At 53.5% G+C, this 20,318-nt stretch overlaps 1 long non-coding RNA gene across 1 annotated transcript; it reads right to left on the minus strand.

The window, feature by feature from the left end:
* Nucleotides 1-17,509: 17,509 nt before the first annotated feature.
* Nucleotides 17,510-18,670, minus strand: LOC137164467 (uncharacterized). The gene is made up of 2 exons (XR_010923041.1): nt 18,556-18,670; nt 17,510-18,146 (listed from the first exon to the last, which is right to left on the minus strand). It is a non-coding gene; the product is annotated as an uncharacterized lncRNA (long non-coding RNA).
* Between the last annotated feature and the right edge of the window lie 1,648 nt (nt 18,671-20,318).

Consider the following 20,318-nt stretch of genomic DNA (forward strand, 5'->3'; position numbering starts at 1 on the left):
CTGCTAGGAAAGATCGGACCCACAGTCCATCTAGTCCAGTATCCTGTCTTTGACAGTGGCTGGCACCAGATGCTTCAGAGGAAGGTGCACAAAACCTTGTTGTAGGCAATTATGAAGTTACCTGTCTAAAGGGGAAGTTTCTTCTACTCCCATCTGTTAGAGGCTGGAGGTTAGTGTACACTCTGAAGCAGGAGGCTTTAGAGCTATATTATATTTTATCCTAACTCTGGATAGTCTCATTACCCATCTAAGGCAAAAATTCGGAGTTGCATCTTCCAAGAGGCCCAGCCCAGGAAAGGAGGCGGCAAAGAGCGCTTCACGCCACCTTTGCACCTCCCAGATTCTGGTCCCAACTGGGTGCCTGCTCATGGTCTGCTCTTAATTTATGCCAGATTTGAATAGCTTTCTATGGGCCACATCAGCCAGCCCCACAGAGCCAGAGTGTTCCAACCACAGACATGCCCCCTAGGGACTCCAGCCATGACTTTGGCACACCTCTACTACAGGTGCTATGAAAAGCAGGGGGGTATAGGGCCATTGTGTCCTAGGCCACCTGTACTGGGGGAATTTTCATCTAGGTGTTTTGCTGCCCATTTCCACCTGGTTGTAAAGCCCAGAAAGGGGCTCTAGATGTCTAAACCTTCAAGGCTGTAGCCTGCTCTGCCCCTGCCTCAATGTCTTTCTTCCCTAGCCACTGCCCTACACTCCAGCAGTACCACTTCCCTTTACACCTCGCTGGTGTATCTGTCTCCCAGGACAAGAATGACCTCCCCTCCCTCCAACGTCTCCTTGAAGCTCCTTGTGATTTCCCCCCCGCCTCCTCCCACCCGCTCTCCCCACACCACTGCGCCAAATACATGGGAATAACGACTGACAATCACGTTGATTTTTCAGTCACCAAACAAAGCAGCTGTACCCTGATGTGTGGGCTAGAGATAGGAATGACCTGATGAGCTTATTTGGGGTGAGCGTTGTCCCTCTCTGCCCAGCCCCCTGGCTTAGTGTCATCTTCGCTCATTTCAGTTGGAAACTCTTTGGGGCAGGAGCCGTGGGCAACATTTTCCACAGTGCCGTAGTGATTCAGGAGACTGCATCCCACTCAAGATCAGTGAACAGTGTCTATCGAATTGTCAGGCACCAAGCCCCTCAATGGTACTGTAGAATTATTATTAGTAAGTCCCACTGTGTAGAGAAAAACTGCTGATTCAGCTGGTCCTTTCCGTATTTCACTTCCTCTATTTCTGAGGGGTTCTCCCTGAGTTTTATTTCCAGTCTCTAACACTAATACAAACTCTTTGCCCCATCACAATCTCCACTGCTGCGGCCTGAGCTGAGGTCAGCATCCTCTGTCTGTCGCACTGGAATCATCTCCACTGCAGTCAGCAGGGGGTCACAGCGGAGGGTCCTGAGCCCAGCTGGGGAGGCTCCAAAGGAGCAAAGTGCCTGTTTTCATGCCAAAAGCCCTGATAATAAAAAACAAGGAAAGAGCACTGGAGAGAACCTTGTCTCATTCATGATCCAAACTGTCTCTCATTCACACAGATTAGAGAGTCTCCCAGCATGGCTCAATTCAGCGGTTCTCAACCTTTTCCATATCGGGACCCCCTTTCCACACTGACAATCCTCAGATCCCCTTCCCATCTAATTTGGATCTAGCCAGGACCCTCATCCCATGTAGCAAGATGGGAAGGGCAGGGTGGTCCCATGCCCCTGATGCCTGGTTTCATGACACTGTCTCCTTCATTACAAGGTGCCCAGGCTGAGAACCCACGGGTTAGACAGTTTAATTGTCATTTTATTTTTAAAAGTAATTTGTCAGATTTTTGTTAATTTCATAAGGATTTTTTTTTCTATATAAAAGATAAAAGATAAAAGCAACCAGGCTGGGACGATCTGTGCCCAGGGGTCTCTCTGCTCCTGCTTTCACTGATCTGCTCTCTGATCACTCTCAGAGATCTGTATCAGAGCTCTCCCTCTTAATTTCTCTCCCTGCTCTTGAGGAGTTACTCTAAGAGCCCCTCTCTCTCAGTTTCCCTGCTGTCAGGGATCTCCCTCTTTCTCTGCCCTCCCTTCCCAGGGATCTCATTACTGTCAGGCCAGGAAGGTCAGGCCCCTCTCCTCCCTGTCACCAGCCTGTCTCAGTGGGAGACCATGTTCCGTTTTATCAGAGCGCCAAATAAAAATGAAATGAACTAGACTCTGACATGCACTGTGCTGTGCTCCCCCGCGCCCTTCTGAACCCTCAGGAAAGAGGAGGAAGAAACAGCTTTGGGCTGGTTTGGTTGTTAATTTAGGGACATGGAGCCTTCCCCAGCTCCCCTAGTCTCTTGACCCAGGGGCAATGGAAATCAAACAATGAGGGCTGGCAGAAGCTAAGCGAAATATGGCTACCAGGTAGCAAAGGGCCTAGATAGAAGCAGACCTTCAGGCTATATTATAATTATTGTGCAACACATGTGAGATGACTGCAGCCCCCCTCTTCTTCTCTCATCTCCCCCCTCCAACCTCCCATCCTCATCCCTCAGGTCTTAATTCCTAACTAGTTATAAAACTTCTTCAGCCTTTGGCCAGCTTCTCCACCATGTGTGCTTACTGAGCTTCTCCCACCTGGAAGAACTAGAATTAGAAACAAGAAGAAGAAAACGTTCCAGAAACTAAAGCATGATGCTGAGAGTAAGAGCTTCTGAGCTCCACCTATTTCCAGCAGGGAGACTTGGCAGACCTCGGATCCATAGGAGGGGGATGGTTCTGGGATCAGGCCACTGGACTGGGACTTAGGAGACCTGCACTGAATCCTCAACATTGCCACAGCCCTTCAAGTGGGAAAGTCATGAGATCTTTCTGCATCTCAGTTTCTCATTTATAAAATGGGGATAACAATATTTCCTGTATCTGTCTTGTCTATTTAGATTGTGAGCTGTTCAGGACAGGGACAGCCTCCTACTACACATACAGCGTACAGCGCCTAGCACAGTGGGGCCCTGATCTCGACTGGGGCCGGTAGGTGTTCCTATGATAACAATAAAATAATAATAATAATGAAGACAGGAATTAAATAAATAGATTGCACTGTAGAGGCATTTTTCCTGCTGTTCAGCCTCTATTTTCTCTGTCTTTGTTTCATCTCATTATTTCTAGAGGGCCCCTTGGACCACACTAAACAACCCCTTCAGTCACTGTGGGAGGCTTTTATGGCCCCGCCCACTTAGCCATCACTGGTGTACAATGAATAACCTCAAATTAATAATCCTGCTTTGCATTTAGATAGCAAGAGCATCTTGCTTTACAAGGGAGGATGGTACAAATAGCTGCATTTTATAGATGAGAAAACTGAGGTACGGAGAAATGAAGCAACTTACCCAAGATCACTCAAAGGGCTAGAACCCAGGAATCCTGAGTCCCAGTCTCCTGTGGTAGTCACTAGACCATGTTCCTTCCTGAGGCTAGGAAAAGACTGTACGAGTCTTGACTCCCAGGCTCTAACCATTAGACCATGCTGCTCTCTGCTTTTTCAGCAAATCAGAGGGTGAGCTGCCTATTTTCAGGTGGCTGGCAGGAACCCATGCCTCCAGGTGAGAACAGTGGGCTCTGCAATCCTCCCATGATTCCTGCACGTCCTTGACAGGCTCTGGCACCTTCCACCATCTGTCCTGTGGTGCCTGGCTCCTGATTTCCTCCTCACTGCTCTTCCAGCTCTTTGAGATAGGCTGGCAAAAACAGGCCCTTCAGAGAGAGGAATAGTAACTGTCAGCATTGGGGAAACGGCCCAGGGATCAGGCCATCCAGGGAAGACAGAGCCAAAAAAAGTTTCCCAGACCCTTGATCAAACAGTTCACAGGACAATGCCAGCTCTGAGAGTCCTCTCACTCGGCCCCTTTCTGTGGCATCTGATGGGCTTCTTTCTCTCTCTTCTCCTCTGCCTCCATTCTCCTTTATCCCCAGCTTTCTGTGCCCCCATGCTGCTACCTGGCCTCGGGCTCCTCTGCTATTTGTGTCTCAGAACAGATGCAGCGGAGGCCGCAGCTGGGCAAGCTTCCCACGCACAGAGACCTTGCTCTGGTGTCTCAGCTCTGCATGGGGGGCTTGCTTCTGCGTGGAGATTTCTGTGTGTCCAGACAGTCCTCAGCCTCCCTATTGAGGCTGACTACAAGGGGGCCAGTTACCATCCACTGTGATGGGGGCTTTTGGGAGTGCCATGCACACCTGTCCACTGGATTCTGCCATGGGTTACCAACCAGCTCAGGAGCCACCTGGCTGGATCTGGAGTGGGGGCCTCGCTGTGAAAGGCTGTCCTCAGGCCCTTAGGTGCTCTTGATCCTCACCTGTTTTAAACTGGGCTTTCCTATATGGAGTATTTCAGACCTCTGGGTTGGACAGGTTTGCAGCCAAACCTGGCTCTTATAGGGAGAGAGTTTCCTCCACACAGATGTCTCCCAGGATAGGAATGGACGTTCCTGGGAGCTATCCAGGAAAGCGTCATCTGGCTGGATCCGGCTGCTGAGTGTTCTGTGCACGTCTGTTTCAGCCAGCAGGGTCTGTGGGGAGCTTTTACCCAGCTCACACTCTCACTATCCTGCAGATTGGCTGCCTCCAGGGCATAGCACAACATGCTGCTTCTCTGTCTCTTGCACTCTTCCATTCTATTGCAAGAACCCTGTTAGCATGATGCGTTATACGAGGGATAACAAAGTCAATCCATCAGGTAGGTGGGAGAGATAATGGTCTTACTGAAGCCAGTGTAAATCTGGAGTAACACCACCAAAGTCAATGCAGTCTAGCTGGGTTTACACCAGCTCAGAAGTTGTAAAAGAGGAGTATGATCTAGTGGTTACAGCAGGGTTCTGGGAGTCAGGACTCCTGGCTTAGTTGTAAGGTCTGAGGCTTTGTTTTTTTGGCTAAGCAGTAGCAACTGTATTAGGAGAGACAGTGGCCATAAACTAAGAAGCATGTAATCACATCTTTACATTCCTGAAATTACATCAAGACAATGTAATATCGGTCTGTTAAGGAGGTGCTTCTGTACTAATAGTACCTGCCAGCACCAGATAAAGAAAGAGCTCTTAAGATGCTTAAAGAAAACTTCATCTGATAGCATTCTGTCTGACAAGGAATCACTTATCAACAGTTGCAGTTGTAAAATCTACACTTTTTATTGTTTTGCCTTTATGGTACCCACTTCTCTATTGTTTATCTGAATGATTTCTATCTGGTTCTTTGATTGTTTCTGTCCGTTGCATAACTAAGTGAGCAATATTTAAATCAGTTAAGGTGGTCAAGTAGGATTGGTTAAAGAATTATTTTGCAATATGTTAGGGTTGGTCAAAGAATTATTTTGTAATATTTTAGTAAAATGATTGGTTAGGGGATAGTTAAGCAGGACTCAAGTTTCACTATAAAATTGGGGTCCAAGAAGACGACCAGCTGGGGATTGGAGAATAAGAAGGAAAGACCTGAAAAAAGAAGAATTCACCTCCAAGACAGAGTCCAAGATCAGAGCTGCTAGAATCCTCTGCATAACCCTGACGTGCAGCAACCAAAACCCAGATGAGACTGACCTTGTCCTGCTAACAAGGAAAGTCCACCTTCCTGGTCAGGATTGGTGAGCATAGCATTGTATGCTTAGCACGTGTACTATGTTTGGTAATTGTTAATAAATAGAGATTAAAGATATTAATGTGTAAGGCTCTCTCTCTCTCACTGGTAAAAGGTCCTGCAAACCTGCAATAGAATACACCTGGAGCCCTATGAATTGGGAAAGGGTGCGGGTACTTAGATTAACCAGGTTAGCTTCACCCTGAGTCCTACAAATTGAATAAAGGTGACCCTGAGCCCTAGCGTGTGAATTGGGTAAGGGTAGGTGCCTTTTCCCCAGAGCCCTACAGACTGGGAAAGAGTGGGGGTTCCTAGGTTAACTGGGTTATGCCTGGAGTCCTCCAGACTGGGAAAAGGTGGGGTGCCCTAGTGTGTGGATAACAAGTTGTCACTAATGGGGTTCATATCCCATATCCAGTCTGTAAGCTTCCTCTTTTCTGGTTTATAGGCACGTTGCCTATGGTCTGAGACCATCTCTAGATCTCTTCTCCCAGAGTTATATGGAGAATTCCTGCCTTGCTTTCCATGGCGAAGTCTCTCTTTCCTGGGGATCTCTCATCAGGGGCATTGTAAACAGTGAATGACGACATCTCTGGTTTCATTCTTCCACCATCACACGATTTCCATCACTCCCTGTCAGGTTGAGGTGCAGGCAGCACAGAGAAGTCTATGGGGTTACATCCGGGCTGAGCACTTTAGGGGTGATAACCCAGCAGTGACACAGACAGCACTAGCTAGGGATGCAGTGAGCTCTGCAACATTAACCCCCTCGGTGTCTCCCAGCACTCTGGGGGTCCAGCAGCAGCCTGAGGACCCTGAATTGTTCTGCCTGTGCTGCATCCTCTCCAGCTCCCAGAGCCCTCTCATTGCTCCTACCATTCCTTCTACCAAGCTGTGCAACATGGAGACCAAGGGCCACGAGCCTCTTCTGGGAACATGACTCCCACCCCCATGTCCAATATGACACCCAGGGCCCAAGCATAATTTTTTCAGGCCCAGTACAAACATTTAACATGGACCCCCTCCTGTAATGGGAGTAATGGGGGTTGCAGCCTGGGCCGGGCGGCTCAGGGCCCCAATAAAGTGTACCCTTTTCCTACCCCCATGTGGAGGCCCTGATGACACCACCCACCAGGAGCCCAGTGACTGTATCCTCCCAGCACCCCTCTGGGAGCTTGAGGCACAGAGGAGCCAGGCCTCACCCAAGGCCTGTCTGGAGAAGAGCTGGGATTAGAAAGCAGGAGGCTTACACAGTGAGTCCATGGCAGGGCTAAGAACTGAACCGAGGAGCCCTAAGTCCAGTGCTTTGGTTGAAAGGCTGGAGCCTTCCTCTGCACCTCACGTTAGCTCTTTAAGCTGCCCAGTACAGTGGCAGCCATTGCGTCCCGTGCTGCTGTGCCGTGCTGCGTGCATTAGACTGTCTCCTCAGGGGCACTCCCAACACACCTCATATATACACCCCCATGTCTCTGCCGGGAGACCCCCAACACACAACTCAAATACCGCACCCCCTCCCCATGTCTCTTCAGGGGGACGGCCCCGTGCACCACACTCCTCCTGCACAGCCCGTCCACCCTGAGCACCACAGAGGCGGCATCGCTAACCCCAAGCACTCAAATGTCACAAGTCAGGCCCCCAAAATCATGGGATTGGCTCATCAATCACGGGATTAAAAAAAAAAAAAGTAAAGGTTGGGGTCTTTTTTCTTAGCGTCCTGGTTCCTGAGCCTTCGGGGCACCCTCAAGTCCATTTTCAAGCTCTTCTCTGCCTCCATCAGAGCTAGACGGGTGCTGTTTTCATGAGAGCTGAGATCCTGGCCTGTCTGTGAGAATCTACTGCCTCCAAGGGGTTGGCACCGTTGCAGAAGGATTGCCTCATGCAGCTATTCCCCTCCCCTTCTGCCCAGCACAGAGTTGGGGCCTCTCCCGATCCTTCTCTCCTCTCGGGTTCTCCGCTGGGCACCGCATGGCATCTTCTTCCCCTTTCAGGCGCTGGGTCAGCACCTCATGGCACCTGCACTCCTCCCTCTTGGGGGGTTGGGTCAGGGTGGACCCTTGTTCTGCCATGTTATGAAGGGAATCCCCAGCTGGATACCTCAGGGCACCCGCACACCTGTGATACATGGAGAGGAGATCCCAGGGGACACATGGGCACCATGCTCCTTTTCCCATTGGGGAGGGGCCAGGACGAACCGTCTCTGTTTGAAATGCCCAGACTAGTGGATTCATTCTATGGCACCCTCCTTCCCTTAGGGCACCTCACCTGGCTACCTGGCATGGGGAGGACAGCTCTCTCTCCTCCCCTGCCCCAGAGTGCACAGCCCTCTTCATACTCCTGCCAAAGCTGCCCCTCCCTCACGTTCTCCATCTCTGAACCCTCTGGCTGGGGCCAGCCCCTCCCCAAAGGGAGTGGCAGATCTTGACCAACAGAAGAGGAAGGGAGAGAAGGCATGTGAGAGAGAAGAGACCCCATAACCCCCTCCCCAGAGGTGACTGGGCTGGCACCCCTCGGAGGTGTGCTGAGGTGGCTGATGAGATAGTGACAGAGGTGTGGGATCTGGGGCAGAGGAGATGATGCCCCCATTAGCAGGCCCTGGCACCATCGGTGTCTCTGTGCAGCATCTGCACTTGGTGGGGAGAGCGGGGCCAGGGGGCAAGGCCAGCCCAGGGCAATCAGATGAGGCGGCTGTGTCCAGCCCAGCCCAGCAAGGACAACGTCCGTGAGGTCAGTGTGGTGAGAGTTGGATGCTGATGGGATAGGACAGCCCGGGAGCTGGTGCTACAAGGCCTGCTGAATTGACACTGTCCTTTTGTGCTCTGTTCCCCGCACACCTCAGCTCCCCTGACAGCAGAAGAGACCAGCACTGACAGGCCTAGGGAGCCCGCCAGCAACGCATCACTGTCCTGTCAGAGAGACTCCCCGTGACAGATCTGCCTCCGGCTGTGGCTTTAACCAGCTCCCTGTTCCTCTGCAGGCCCAAGAGGCACTCCATGGCACTGTACCAAGGTGCTGGGACCAGTAAGAGCTCCCATCCTCCCTCCATGAGGCTGACTGGGAGAGTATGGGTACTCATGTGCCAGCTGCCCACTGTGACAGGCACCAGATGGACTAGCTCAGCCACATCAGCCTGCCAGGGCTTGTCTGGGCATTTCTAATGTGCCCATTAACATGCCAGGAACCAAGCCAGCTCCTGGACGCAACGGGATTCCCCCCACAGTACACCAGCCCCGGGATTCATATTCCCAGTCTGTGCACAGCAGGATCCCTGTCCTACGACTCAGCTGGGGCTACCCTGTGCCCCACTCCAGAGCAGAAGTGGCTGTAGATGGAATGCTTTCCAGTCTTTTCAAGGGTGGCTTCAACAATATCCCGCAGCCCTGACTGTGCCCGAATAATGGCCAGGGGGCCCAAGCTGGGCAAGCCCAGGCCAGTCGGCGGAGTGTCCCCCTGGACTCTACCTGGAACACCAGGCAGCTCCCCAATCCTGCCCATTTCAGCCAGGAGCGTGAATTGTCCCGAGGAGGCAGCTGGCATTAGTGTCCTTGGAATGAAGAGGGTTTGAGCTCAGAACATGTCGGAGCCTTCCACATGCAGTCCTTGACACTAGAGATGGAGAAGTCCTGTTAGCCTAGCTGGGGCACAGGGCAGACTGCTCCGGGCTTTGTCCAGTCCAGTTTCAAATATCCCTGGTGCTGTGGCTCCCACCCCTTCCCTAGGAAAATGATTCCCCAGCTCATGACCTCACTGCTAGGACAGGGTGCCTGATTCCCAGGGGAGGGAGGTGGGGGAAGCTCCACCGTGTCCCTCACACTTGAGAAGAAAAACTCCCCCATATTTAACACTTCTTAATGATGTTTCCAGCTGAGCTGCTCCATTCACAACCCCCCTCCCATTCTCACCCTGTTCCTATCCAGGCCTCTTCAACACGTGCCTCAGGCTGGATCCACACACAGTAGATTGTGGTGATGGTGGAAGGGTGACTGGTAAGGCAGGAGGTGCTTCTGAACACAGGTCTCAGGGCTGGGTTCAGAGCTGTCCTCCCTGCAGAGCTTATGTCAAAGCACTCATTGGAACAGACAACAGGAACCACTTTTCTAGCAACAAGAGCTCAGCCTGTGGGACTCCCTGATCTTGGAGTCAAGGCAAAGAGCTTGGCACAATTCAAATGCTATGAATGAGAATAGCATCGCTGTCTAGCTATTGCACCCATCACTGTAGTATCGCAGTTATATCCAAATAAAATCACTGGGGCGCTCAGCTTCTGGGCTTACATTTCCCGCCAGCTGGGGGAATGTGGAAATAATCCCCCTATAAATGAGAAGACACAAAGAAAGGTCTTTGGGGAGGGGGGGATTATGCCTTTCTCTGAGCTATTAGGTCTCAGCTACTGCCAGAGACAGGAATACTGGGCTAGGACCCTCACATATTTGATCTGGTGCAACAGGAAATGGATTAATTATTATTCCTAGCGTGGCACCTGGACCAAGTTCAGGGTCCCATTGAGCCAGGTGCTGTACACACACATAGCAAGAAACCGTCACCAGCTTGAAGAGCAGAGTGTACGGAATATAGGTTGATCCAGTGCCTACTGCACTAGAAAAACAAACTAGATGAACTCAGTCTGTTGTGTCATTGCAGGGGCACTGGACTAAATGACTCCTGTGTCTGTTCAGTCCAGGTAGAGCCAGGGGTAGGATAGCTGACTAGAGGGACCTCTGGGCTTCCCAGGTAAAGCGGACTGGATGGATCTTGGGACCAATCGAGGCTGGCAATTCCTACATTTCCAACAAGGCAGAGAGAAAACAAAAAGCAGAAACAAATACAGTGGCCGGCCTGAAAGTGGGAAATGTCAGCGATGCCTCTGTCAGTGCTGCAGCGCGTGTGCACAGGCAAGCAGGCAGCCTCTTAATTATTGATAACGCTTATAAATAAATGCCGGAACAGAGAGGAGAAGGTTACAGTGGAGGGAGAGCACACGGGAGAGAGCTGCTTCCAGACGCAGGAGGAAAACCGAGAACGCTGGTGTTTTAAAGGTCAATTGGTTTTGCATCTCTTTCCTCCTTATCTTCATAAAACTCAGTGATATTTGAGTTGATAGATTATCTTCCTCGTGCATCCTCCCTCTGCACCTGGCCAAGTCCCAAGAGGGATAGTGGGGGGTGCACAGGGGAGGGAGCAGTCACTGAAATGTGGGGCAAATGAGCAAACAAGGAAACAACAAAATTAGTGGAGCAGCAAATTCCAAGCCAAGTGGAAATAATTTCTCTCCATGTGAAAGTAAGGTCCATGTCGTCTCTGATTTGTCCTCCTCTTCTTGGCAAGTGTCTGGGGCCCAGAGTTGGAAGTCTCTGCTGAAAAGCAGAAGAAAGATGAGAGAAATCAAGAGAGCACTGAGGGTTGGGGGATTGTAAGGAGACCTGGCAATCTTTGCCAGAGTACTAAAATAACAAATCAACAGTCATATGGAAAAATCAATCCCTCCTGGATATTCCGTGTCTTATATTTCTATGGCACCTTGTACACCGAGGGATCCCATCGAGGCTACACAGCAATCACGTCACTCAGCAGTGAAATGCAGCTGTCTCTGGGGTGGAACATGGCAGCCATTTGACAGAACACAGGCAACAGTGCTCAGATGGACGGTGGTTTAGAAGGTGAGGCTGCACGAAGTCCAATTTCCCAGTTCAAACCAAAGAGGCTGGAGCTCTGGCTCTGAACTGCCACTGGGATAGGGGGAGATGGGGCAAGGGTGTGTGGGCCTGGCTTCTCTCTCTGTCTTGTTTGAATACTGGCACTTGCGTCATTTCCAAGCACAAACAGTCACATTTCCAAATCCCCTCCAACTTCCAGTCCTGCATGTGCTGGCAAACGCACGGGGGCCTGTTTTAGGACCATGATCTCCCTTTACCTGCACCCAGCCTCCAGTTTGCCTATATGAACACAGGGTTGTGAGCTCATAAATGTATGCACCAGAAAGACGACAACAAATGCACTCGCTGCCAACAATGAAGACAGAAATCACACAGCAAGGGAGCCAGGACTAGGATGATGCTTCCCCAGCACAAACACACGGCCAGGCTGCTACACCACTTACCCTGCAGGAGAGCCCCGAGGACATGCTGGCTGTGTTTTGTAGCAGGTCCCGTAATCACCCTGTGGGCCCAGCCACCAGAGAGCAGAATGCCACATGCACACATCCAGGTCATTACAAGGCTCCTTTGAAAAACCAGCCCTCCCGTTCCTTCTTGTGATTTTTAAGCCGGTAATAAAGATGGGCTCAGGACTGGAGCCTTCCCAAAGTCAGAGGCATTTGGACCTGTGGCTCAGCTCCTTGGCTTATTAGAGTTGGATTGCAAGTGGGTTTTTGCTGCGCTGTCGGGGTGAGAGGGGAAGTCACGTGATGGCCAGGGAAATTGCCCCCCTAAGCAGCAGGCACAGAAACGCTGGCGGTAATTCAAGCCCGGGAGAGCACTCAGAGCTGATTGCAAGGGCCGATTGCTCTGGTGGGGTTACTTGGCTGGCCATGAAGGGCACTCTAGAAAGCAGGCCATTGGGGTTCCCTGTGAGATGTGTTCCCCGCCACCTCCCAGGACTCAGCACTAAGGACTAGCTTCTGCCTCTGTAAAGACCCAGCCCTGAGAGGGGCGAGTGCCGGCAGCTCCTCACAAGGTCACAGGCGGCAGGAGTGCTCCGTGCCTTAGGGCTGGGCCCCGTGCTCTCAGGTAAAGCATGAAGCAAATGAAGGTTCAGAGGCCTGTGTCCTTGCCTCACGCATGGGCTGGGACCAGGGAGAAAACACCCGTGATGAGCGGTGGATAAGGTTGGCCCATGGAGTGGTTGGCAGAGCCTGGAGGCCCCTACCCTCAGCCCTGCCCATCACTGTGCTGAGGATTCACAGAGCTGAGACAGCCCATCTCCTGGCTAGAGAACCTACTCCAGATGAACCCAGGGTCAGTTCAAGAGGCAGCACTGGAAGGCGAGAGGCAAGGATCGCCTCGTCTGTGCACCAGCCGCTCTCCAGTGTCCTTGGATTTGCCTCGCGGGCAGGGGAGTAGGACCTGCCCCACGGGTGGTTAGCTCAGCCCTCTCTCTGGCTGGGATGGGCACTGGAGCAGGTGGGAAGACAGACACTACAGTGTCCAGGTTCCTGTCTGTTCCTGGCACTAGCTCTTTGGTCTGATGGGGTCTCGTCGGCACACGGTCTGTGCATGATTGAGCTGGTACTAAACCAGGGGAAGCTGCTTAGTTGAACTGGTGCAGCCACCGTAGGTGGACATGGGCACCTTAGTTCAGTTTAGCCTAAACACTAAAGCTAAATTGACAGAAGGTGCTTTTAAACTGAGTTAAGTCCCTCAGCCGGCATTGTTAAATCAATACACCAGCTGTGTGGAAACCCTCCCCCAGTCATTACAATGGCTAAGTGAGGGAGACAGGGCTCCCCTGGCACACCTGTGTGAGACTGTCATGTGAGCCCATGGGCGTGCATCCAAGGGCACGTGAGAGCACTGGTGCGTGCGAGAGCGGGTGACTCTGTGTGTATGTGCAGGCATGAGTCAACGGGTGAGAGTGAAAGGAGCGTGCGTGCAAGTGCCGGGGTGTGGGCAAGACGAGGGAGAGTCTACATGTGTGCAGCTGTTCGGCTGGCTGAGTGTGAAAGGCCTCGCGTGCAGGTGCATGAGTGCTAATCCCCGTGCTGGGTTAGATAGCACAGCCATGGGTGCCTTAAAGCCCAGCACACCGCCAGACAGCTCCATGTGCGGCCGTCCGTGGAGCTGCCCGTCCACGCGGGTAGGAGTTCACATGCTTGTGCCCAGCCAGTCTCTCTCTAGCCAGTTCTCTTGCTCTCATCGCCGTGGCATGTGAGTGCCTGTCTGCTATGCATGGGCGCATGAGCTGACGCGTTGGAAAGCAGGCGTGTGAGCCCATCTGCACAAGCGTGTGCCAAGCCCCGTGTGTGGGGGCGTCCCTGGATCTCCTGCTGCGAGTGCTGGTCTCGCTCAGCCCTTCTCAAACCACAGTGCTTCCCCAGAATTCATGACCAAGCTCCCGCAGGTTAGATTCTGCTGTTCCACGGGGCTCCCCCTCCCGCCTCGCTCAGCAGCTGCTGCGTGTGTGATGCCAGCCAGCTCTGAACAGCTTGCTGCGAAGCCGGCTGGGGCTCAGTACTGGGGAGGAGGGGCCCCCGGCTGCCACACTTGGCTGAGAGCCCAGAAAATGCACATTGCAGCCCACACAGCAAGGGTGCCATCAGTCTTCTGCAGAGGGAGGGTCTCAGAGAAGGAGGGTCAGGGAGGGTCTGAGCTGCAGTGACAGCCATCCCCTCCCCACACCTGCAGGGAATCCAGGGCATACACACTCCCCTCTTGATCCCTGCTTGTCGCTCCAGGGGGAGAAGGGAGCAGCCCCGCCAGAGTCTGCAGTGCGCCATGGGGGTAGTGCCTCCTTGTGTAGAGACCCCTTTGGCCCTGCGGGGAAGCTCTGTCCCCCATGGTTAAGTATCAGACCCTGGTCGTACCCCGCACTGTTGCTGGGGCCCAAGGAACCACTTTTCCAGGTGAGGAGGCAGCATCTCCACTGGGAGGGTCGCCCACAGCTGTAGACCCCACCCTTCACCCACCCACCCTGACACCTGGAGTCTCTGTCTGAGATCACGCTCATGGCTGGGGGCTCTCTCTAGAGTTCCTTAAGAACCTCCTAATTGCTAGTAGGATCCCCTCAGCTGTTGGCACGTCTCCATCCCCCGAGTTTGCCCTATGCACTGCCAGTTTGGGTTTGGCTGGGCTATTGCAGACTGGCTCGTTGGCCCTTGTGACGTCCTGGGGCAGCTGTCAGCAGAGCAGGTGTATGGGACTCCCCAGATTTGTCCTGGGGACGGCAGAGCCAGACACTTAGTCTTGCGGCCTCTGTTCCGGTCAGAGTCTGGGCTCTGATGCGGAGTGAGCTCGACCCTGTACTCACTGCACTGGGCAGTTCAGCTGCCAGCCAGCACTCTATCCTGAATCTTCCTTGTGTTGAGGCTCTTTGTTCTGATTTCCTGGGATTCCCCTGTACTCTCGGACTCCCACCTCTGCACCTGATCGGGGCCCAGACCTGGAGAAAACCCCTCAGATCCTGCCCTTGGAAGAAGTCCTGGATGCTGCTTTATGGATTAGACCCTAGGGATGGACATTTTCAGGGGAGGTTTCTTGGAGACTCGGCCTAATGACTGGCCTCTGAGGGGTTGCTGGAAACCACCGCTCTGGGTACATCTACACAGCATCTGGGAGGTGTGATTGCCAGCTCAGGTAGACGTGCCCAAGCTAGTGTCTAACCATAGCAGTGTGGTGAAGGTGGCACAGGCAGTGGCTCGGGCTAGTGCCCTGACTACATGCCCAGGGGACTGGGCAGAACTGCACTCTGGCAGCTAGCCGGAGCTGCCACACTGCTAATTTTAGCTTGGTAGCTTAAGCAGAGCTAGTGCGCGTCTGTCTACCTGCGCTGGGGATCACACCTTGCAGCTGCCTAAGATTCAGCCCAGAGGCCCACTGAGAATCTCATCTATGTGGCCGTGGGGTTTCTAGACGCTGCCGGTCAGATTCAGCCTTGAAGACATGCTGGGGGGACTTTGTTTTGGAGGGGTGCTGGAGCCTGCCATTTAAACTCAGCCCATAAGCCAAACCAAGGACCTTCCCTCAGGCGCGGAGGGGCACAGTGGGACGCTGCATCTGACTCGCCCTGGAGATGCTGCCTGCCCCCCTGCACTCCCCACTTTGAAATCACACCTACTCTTTGTCTGTTGTCCTAGGAGCTGCCTCCCCTGTCTCTCTGATCACGCACTAAGTAGTACATCAGCAGGGCAGGCGAAGGCTCTCCTACACCCTGCTGTCCTTGCAGAGTCCTTCCTCCATCTGTCCGCCTGTCCGTCCTATTTACATCTGGGCTAGAGGTGGATGGCAGGGGCAGGGAGACAGAAGGCATCCACACACAGAGCTGCTGAGGGGCTAACTGGAAGGAGGAATTTCTTGCCCCCTGCCAGATTCTGTTCCTGCTGGGGCAGGGTTACATCAGCTGGGCCCCCTGAGCTACGGACCTGTCTCCAGCCTGGTGCCAGGGAAGCCCAGCTGCTCCACCCATGTACCAGCTGCACCCTGCAGCTGTCAGCAGTCACGGCGAGGGAGTGGGACTAGCTCTGCCACAGCTGTTCAGCTTGTCAGTGAACCATTCCCTGGGTCACTAGCAGAATGCCCGCTGGCCAGAGGCAGGGACGGGCTGGGCCTGGGGAACGGGATGAAGGTTACATCTCAGGGCCTCACTAACATCTGTTGCACACGGGGGTCTTGTAGTTTCTTGCTGGCCAGGAACTCAGCAGGTTTCTCCTGGCATCACTAGCCAGTCCCGGAGGGGCTGCTCAGTGGGACTATGGCTGGGGAGGGGGTGCCAGCGGCTCTGTGCCCACAATCTGGGCAGTGGGGGGGGGGGGGGCAATGAGGATTTCTATAAGGGCGCAGGAAAAGGATGCCCAGGAATTCGTATCTGTGAGGTATGATGAACTTGGTGCTCGCCGGTGCCTCGCTGGCCTCCAACCTCACCCACCCCCCAGGGATTTGTGAGCAGAGACATGCTGGTCCATGGATCCCAGGCGGTGCGGTTGCTAAGCAGCGTGGCTCACATGACTGTCCTTTGTCAGTGTAAGGACACTGCCGGGAGGAGGGGGATCTCATGGGAACATGCTCTCAGCTGTGGGGTTAAGCAGGAGAGCGCGGCTCTCCCCATCCCACCGCTCTGTCTCTGCTCAGCTACACAACACGTGCAGTGGAGTCAGGGGAGCAGGCTCCAGCCCTGCTGGCGCAGCATGGGGTGTAGACGGGTCCTTGGCTGTGTTCTGTAGCTAGGCTCAAGCCTAAGGCATGACCCAGTCAGATCTCTCTCTAGGTGCTTGTATGAAGCCTGTCTGAGATATCTGATCAAGGCCTACCTGCACCACACACTGGAGCAGTGCTCTAACCCGGTCCCCTGACTCAGTTGCATTTGCTGTGCAGGCAGGCAGAGAGAAACAGAGGCAAGGCCAATTTCTCTGTGAGACACTGTGGTATCACACTACATGGCAACGTGCAACCATGCACACCTGCTAGGGATCAGCCCCAACTCTGTGTGTAACCCTGTGCTGATGGTTCACACCTGCCTCCGACGGAGACCTGCCCTTCCTTACACCTCACAAGCACTTTCCTAGCTCGTCACACCAATAAAGTCTTACTGAACTGAGAGGAGCAGATGTGTGCAGAGTGAATGGGAGCAACTAGTCAGCGGGAGACACTGGCCGGGTTCAATGCATCAGGCTGTGGCACCGGGCAAAACAAACCACAGCCTGAAGGCCAATGCCACCACAGAGATACACAGGTGTGTGTGTGCACACACCTCCCCTCCCCCATTCACACATACCCACCACCCTGGCCAGCCCTGTCCATACACAGTTAGGAACGCATTTACACCTATGTCCATGTGCGCTACTTTGTCCAGGCACTTTGCACCTACCTTTGACAGGAATTGGAAGGGTCTGGACCTTTATAGACATTGGGAACACTTGAATAGTTTGTCATGTCAACAAGCCTCAATGAAGTCATATGCACACTTGCCCGTTCAAGCACTGCAATGCATGGCCAGGCACACACCCTCATGCACACGGTCACATTCGCCCAGGCACATGCACAGCTAATGTCTGTGGAAATATATCCCAGCCCTCTGTTTCTGCTGTCCACTGGTTGTTTCTGGGCTCACCTAATTCCTCACTTACTAGAAGTTAACTGACTCCAGGCCATCCCCTTCCTGGTGCCTCCCACTCTCCAAAACTGGCGCTGGCACTTGACTCATGGCCAAGACAGCACTGCAAATTCATCCTATGTGATGAAGTGCCCCTCCCTATCGCCCATCTGGGCCAGGCAGCAGCTAATCTCTAGGAGCCCAATCCCACAGCCTTTGCAAGCATGCAGTGTGGCCTTGTGGCTAAAGCAATGGTCTGGGACTCAGGAGACCTGAGTTCTAGTCACTACTCTGCCATCAGTGAGCTTGGGCAAGTCTCTTTGCCTCAGTTTCCCCATCTGTGAAATGGGGTTAATGATACTGGCCTCCTCTGTAAAGCGCTTTGAGAAGCACTATGTGAGTTAGGCCTCAGTATTAACATTGAAGGCCCAGAGTACAGATCATGGGGCTGCTGCTACTATGGGACGTGCTGCAGCCCTTGCAGACAGAGTGCTGGTCTTGATGGCTCAGGTCCCAACCTGTCCCTGGCTCCTTGAAGATGTAGACTCTCCCTTTCTGTCATCATCACATCCTTGAGGCATGATGCAGTGAGAGGGGAGCAAAGCAGAGATTCAAGGCTGCCACCTGCTGCCAGATCTCAGTATCTCAGCCAAGATGAACCGGAGAAGCAGCAGTGTTGTGGCTGGGGTCAGGAAGTGGTGTGTGCCAGATGATGAGCCCATCACACACACAGCAGTGCTCCCAGGGGAACCAGCAGTGAGCTGAGGCACCTAGGAGCTGGACCGAGCTTCTTCAAAGTAGCTCTCAGCACAGGGACTCTGGCAGTAGAGGAAGGAGAAGCCTTTGTGATGGAGGAAAGGAAGGACGGGCTGGGGTGACTGGAGCTGCAGGCCCTTCCATTGGTTTAGCATCAGCACAATGCAGACTGGGGAGCTCTCTGCAACTCCCCGACAACATCTGGGGAACATGGGCCCAGCTGTGCTCTCCCTGGACCCCGCACACAGCGCAGTCTTGGAAATGCTGCAGCACTTGCTGAGTGTGAGCGAGCCAGACAGAGCTGAGGGGTCAGCCATGCCCATCACACCTACTTCCTCTACGCGCTTGCCAACCAGCAGGGACCAGACAGCGTCACCCAGTGAGCACAGGGGAAGGATGGCGAGAGCTCTGGGGATGGCTCAGTGCTTTCAGCACCAGGCATGGGTCTCCACCCCTCTGCTGTGTACTTACACTGAGAGCGGCACAGGTTATTCAGGGAGGAGATGGTGTCACATCTTGCTGTTGTGTACCGCTTTGCCACTGAGGGATCAGCTCACCTTCCACACCATGTGCTGGCTGCAGCCTGCAGAGAGAGAATGGCAGGGCCTGGCCCTCGGTCATTTACTGGAGACACTCTTTAAGGTGCAGACTTACCTCACGGACAAGACTTCAAGAAGCCCACTCCTGTCTGCCCTGCATGGAGATTCAAGAGCCAATGGGCCTGTGGCAGGGTTGGTGTAACAGAATCCCTTTGCGGCCCGCCATGGCACTACTCACCTTACTTCAGTTTCCCTCCAGGTCATCAATGGCCGGCGGCCACCTCCAACAGGTTTTGCTGCTGTGGGGATTTAGTCTTCAGCTAAGTCCCACCTCCTCTGGGGTATCAGAGTTCCAGCCCCGATATGAAATACTGAAAAGGAGGGTTCCCTGTCCCAGGCCATGGCTCGCCTCAGCCTTTCTATGCAGGGGCTCGCTTTGCTAGTTAACACACACCTGGGCTCTCTGCTTGAGGCCTCCTTTTCCTCAGGAAGGCGGGGGCAAGCAGCTGTCTCTTGTCAGTTCCTCCCCCCTGCTCTTCCTCCCAACCAGCACCTAGCTGAGCTGCGCCCTCCCCTTATCACCGCCTGCCCGCCAAGCCTGACACCCACTGCTGGGGTAGCAGGGCAGGGCTGACTGAGCCCACTTGTTAACTCCTTCTCAGCCAGTGTGGGATTTGTACACCCCCTCACAGGATCTTGGCATAAGAAGAGCGGTTTACCCCAGTATCCCTCCCCTCCCCCCCATGCTGTGCAGCAAGGCTGCATGCACTTGCCTAGGGGCATCTGTGGCAGTTCAGACAGCGATTGTGTGCTGCTTTGGGATCCTCTGGGATGACAGGTGCTTTGTAAAGGCTAAATCTATGGTTGCTGATGCTGGAGCCCCAGCAGGGGGCAGCACAGCTCAGGTCCATGCCAGAGAGACCCAGGCTGGCTGTGCCTTCCCCTGAGGACAATGGAATGTCTGGGGCAGCTGACAGCTTAGCATCTGTTAATTCTAGGACTGAGATTGCTTGGATCCCAGCAAGAGGGAGGGGCCTCCAGCCAGGCCCAAAGAGCTGAGAACCAACCAGTTCATTTCACCTGTGACTGAAGACCTGCAAGCCCCGCTGAGCCCAAAGAGAGCATAGTGCATAGAGCAGAGTAAGTGACGGGCCTTGCCCCACCCAGTGACTCAGTTGCCACCAACTGTAAATACTTCCCTGGCAAACAAAGCAGCGTGTAAACACAGAGCGGGGAGAGGAGAGGGACGCTCTGAGTCCCCTCTGAGAGCAACGTGGCTCACCATGCCTGCAGAGGAAGCACCCAGAGCAAGGTCTTGCGGGGCAGGTCAGTAGGGGCAGAGTTTTGTGGGGATGGTTTGGTGGCTGGGTGGGGAGTGATTTTTTGGAGTTAATTTCATGCTGGCAAAAGTTCCAATCTAACAGTCTTGGACTCAGAGCCTCTGTTTAGCTACAGAACAGGTGCAGGCAGAGCCAGCTTCCCTTCCACTACACCCCAAATCTGCCTCAACCCTGCCCCAAAGGGGCCACTTCTAGGGGAGGGAGGGTTACTCAGACTCCTTGGCCCCATCAGGTTTTGGCCTCTCTGCTTAGTCTACTGAGGGGGCCCATTACAGGGGGCAGGGCACTGGGGCCCACCAAAATCACTGCACATGGGGCCACCAAACAGCTGTCAGACAGGGACAATTATTGGTCA

Source organism: Emydura macquarii, unplaced genomic scaffold (assembly GCF_026122565.2).
Source record: "Emydura macquarii macquarii isolate MOO-44397 ecotype Brisbane River unplaced genomic scaffold, CSIRO-AGI_Emac_v2 contig_2676, whole genome shotgun sequence".
NCBI classification, from domain to species: Eukaryota; Metazoa; Chordata; order Testudines; family Chelidae; genus Emydura; species Emydura macquarii.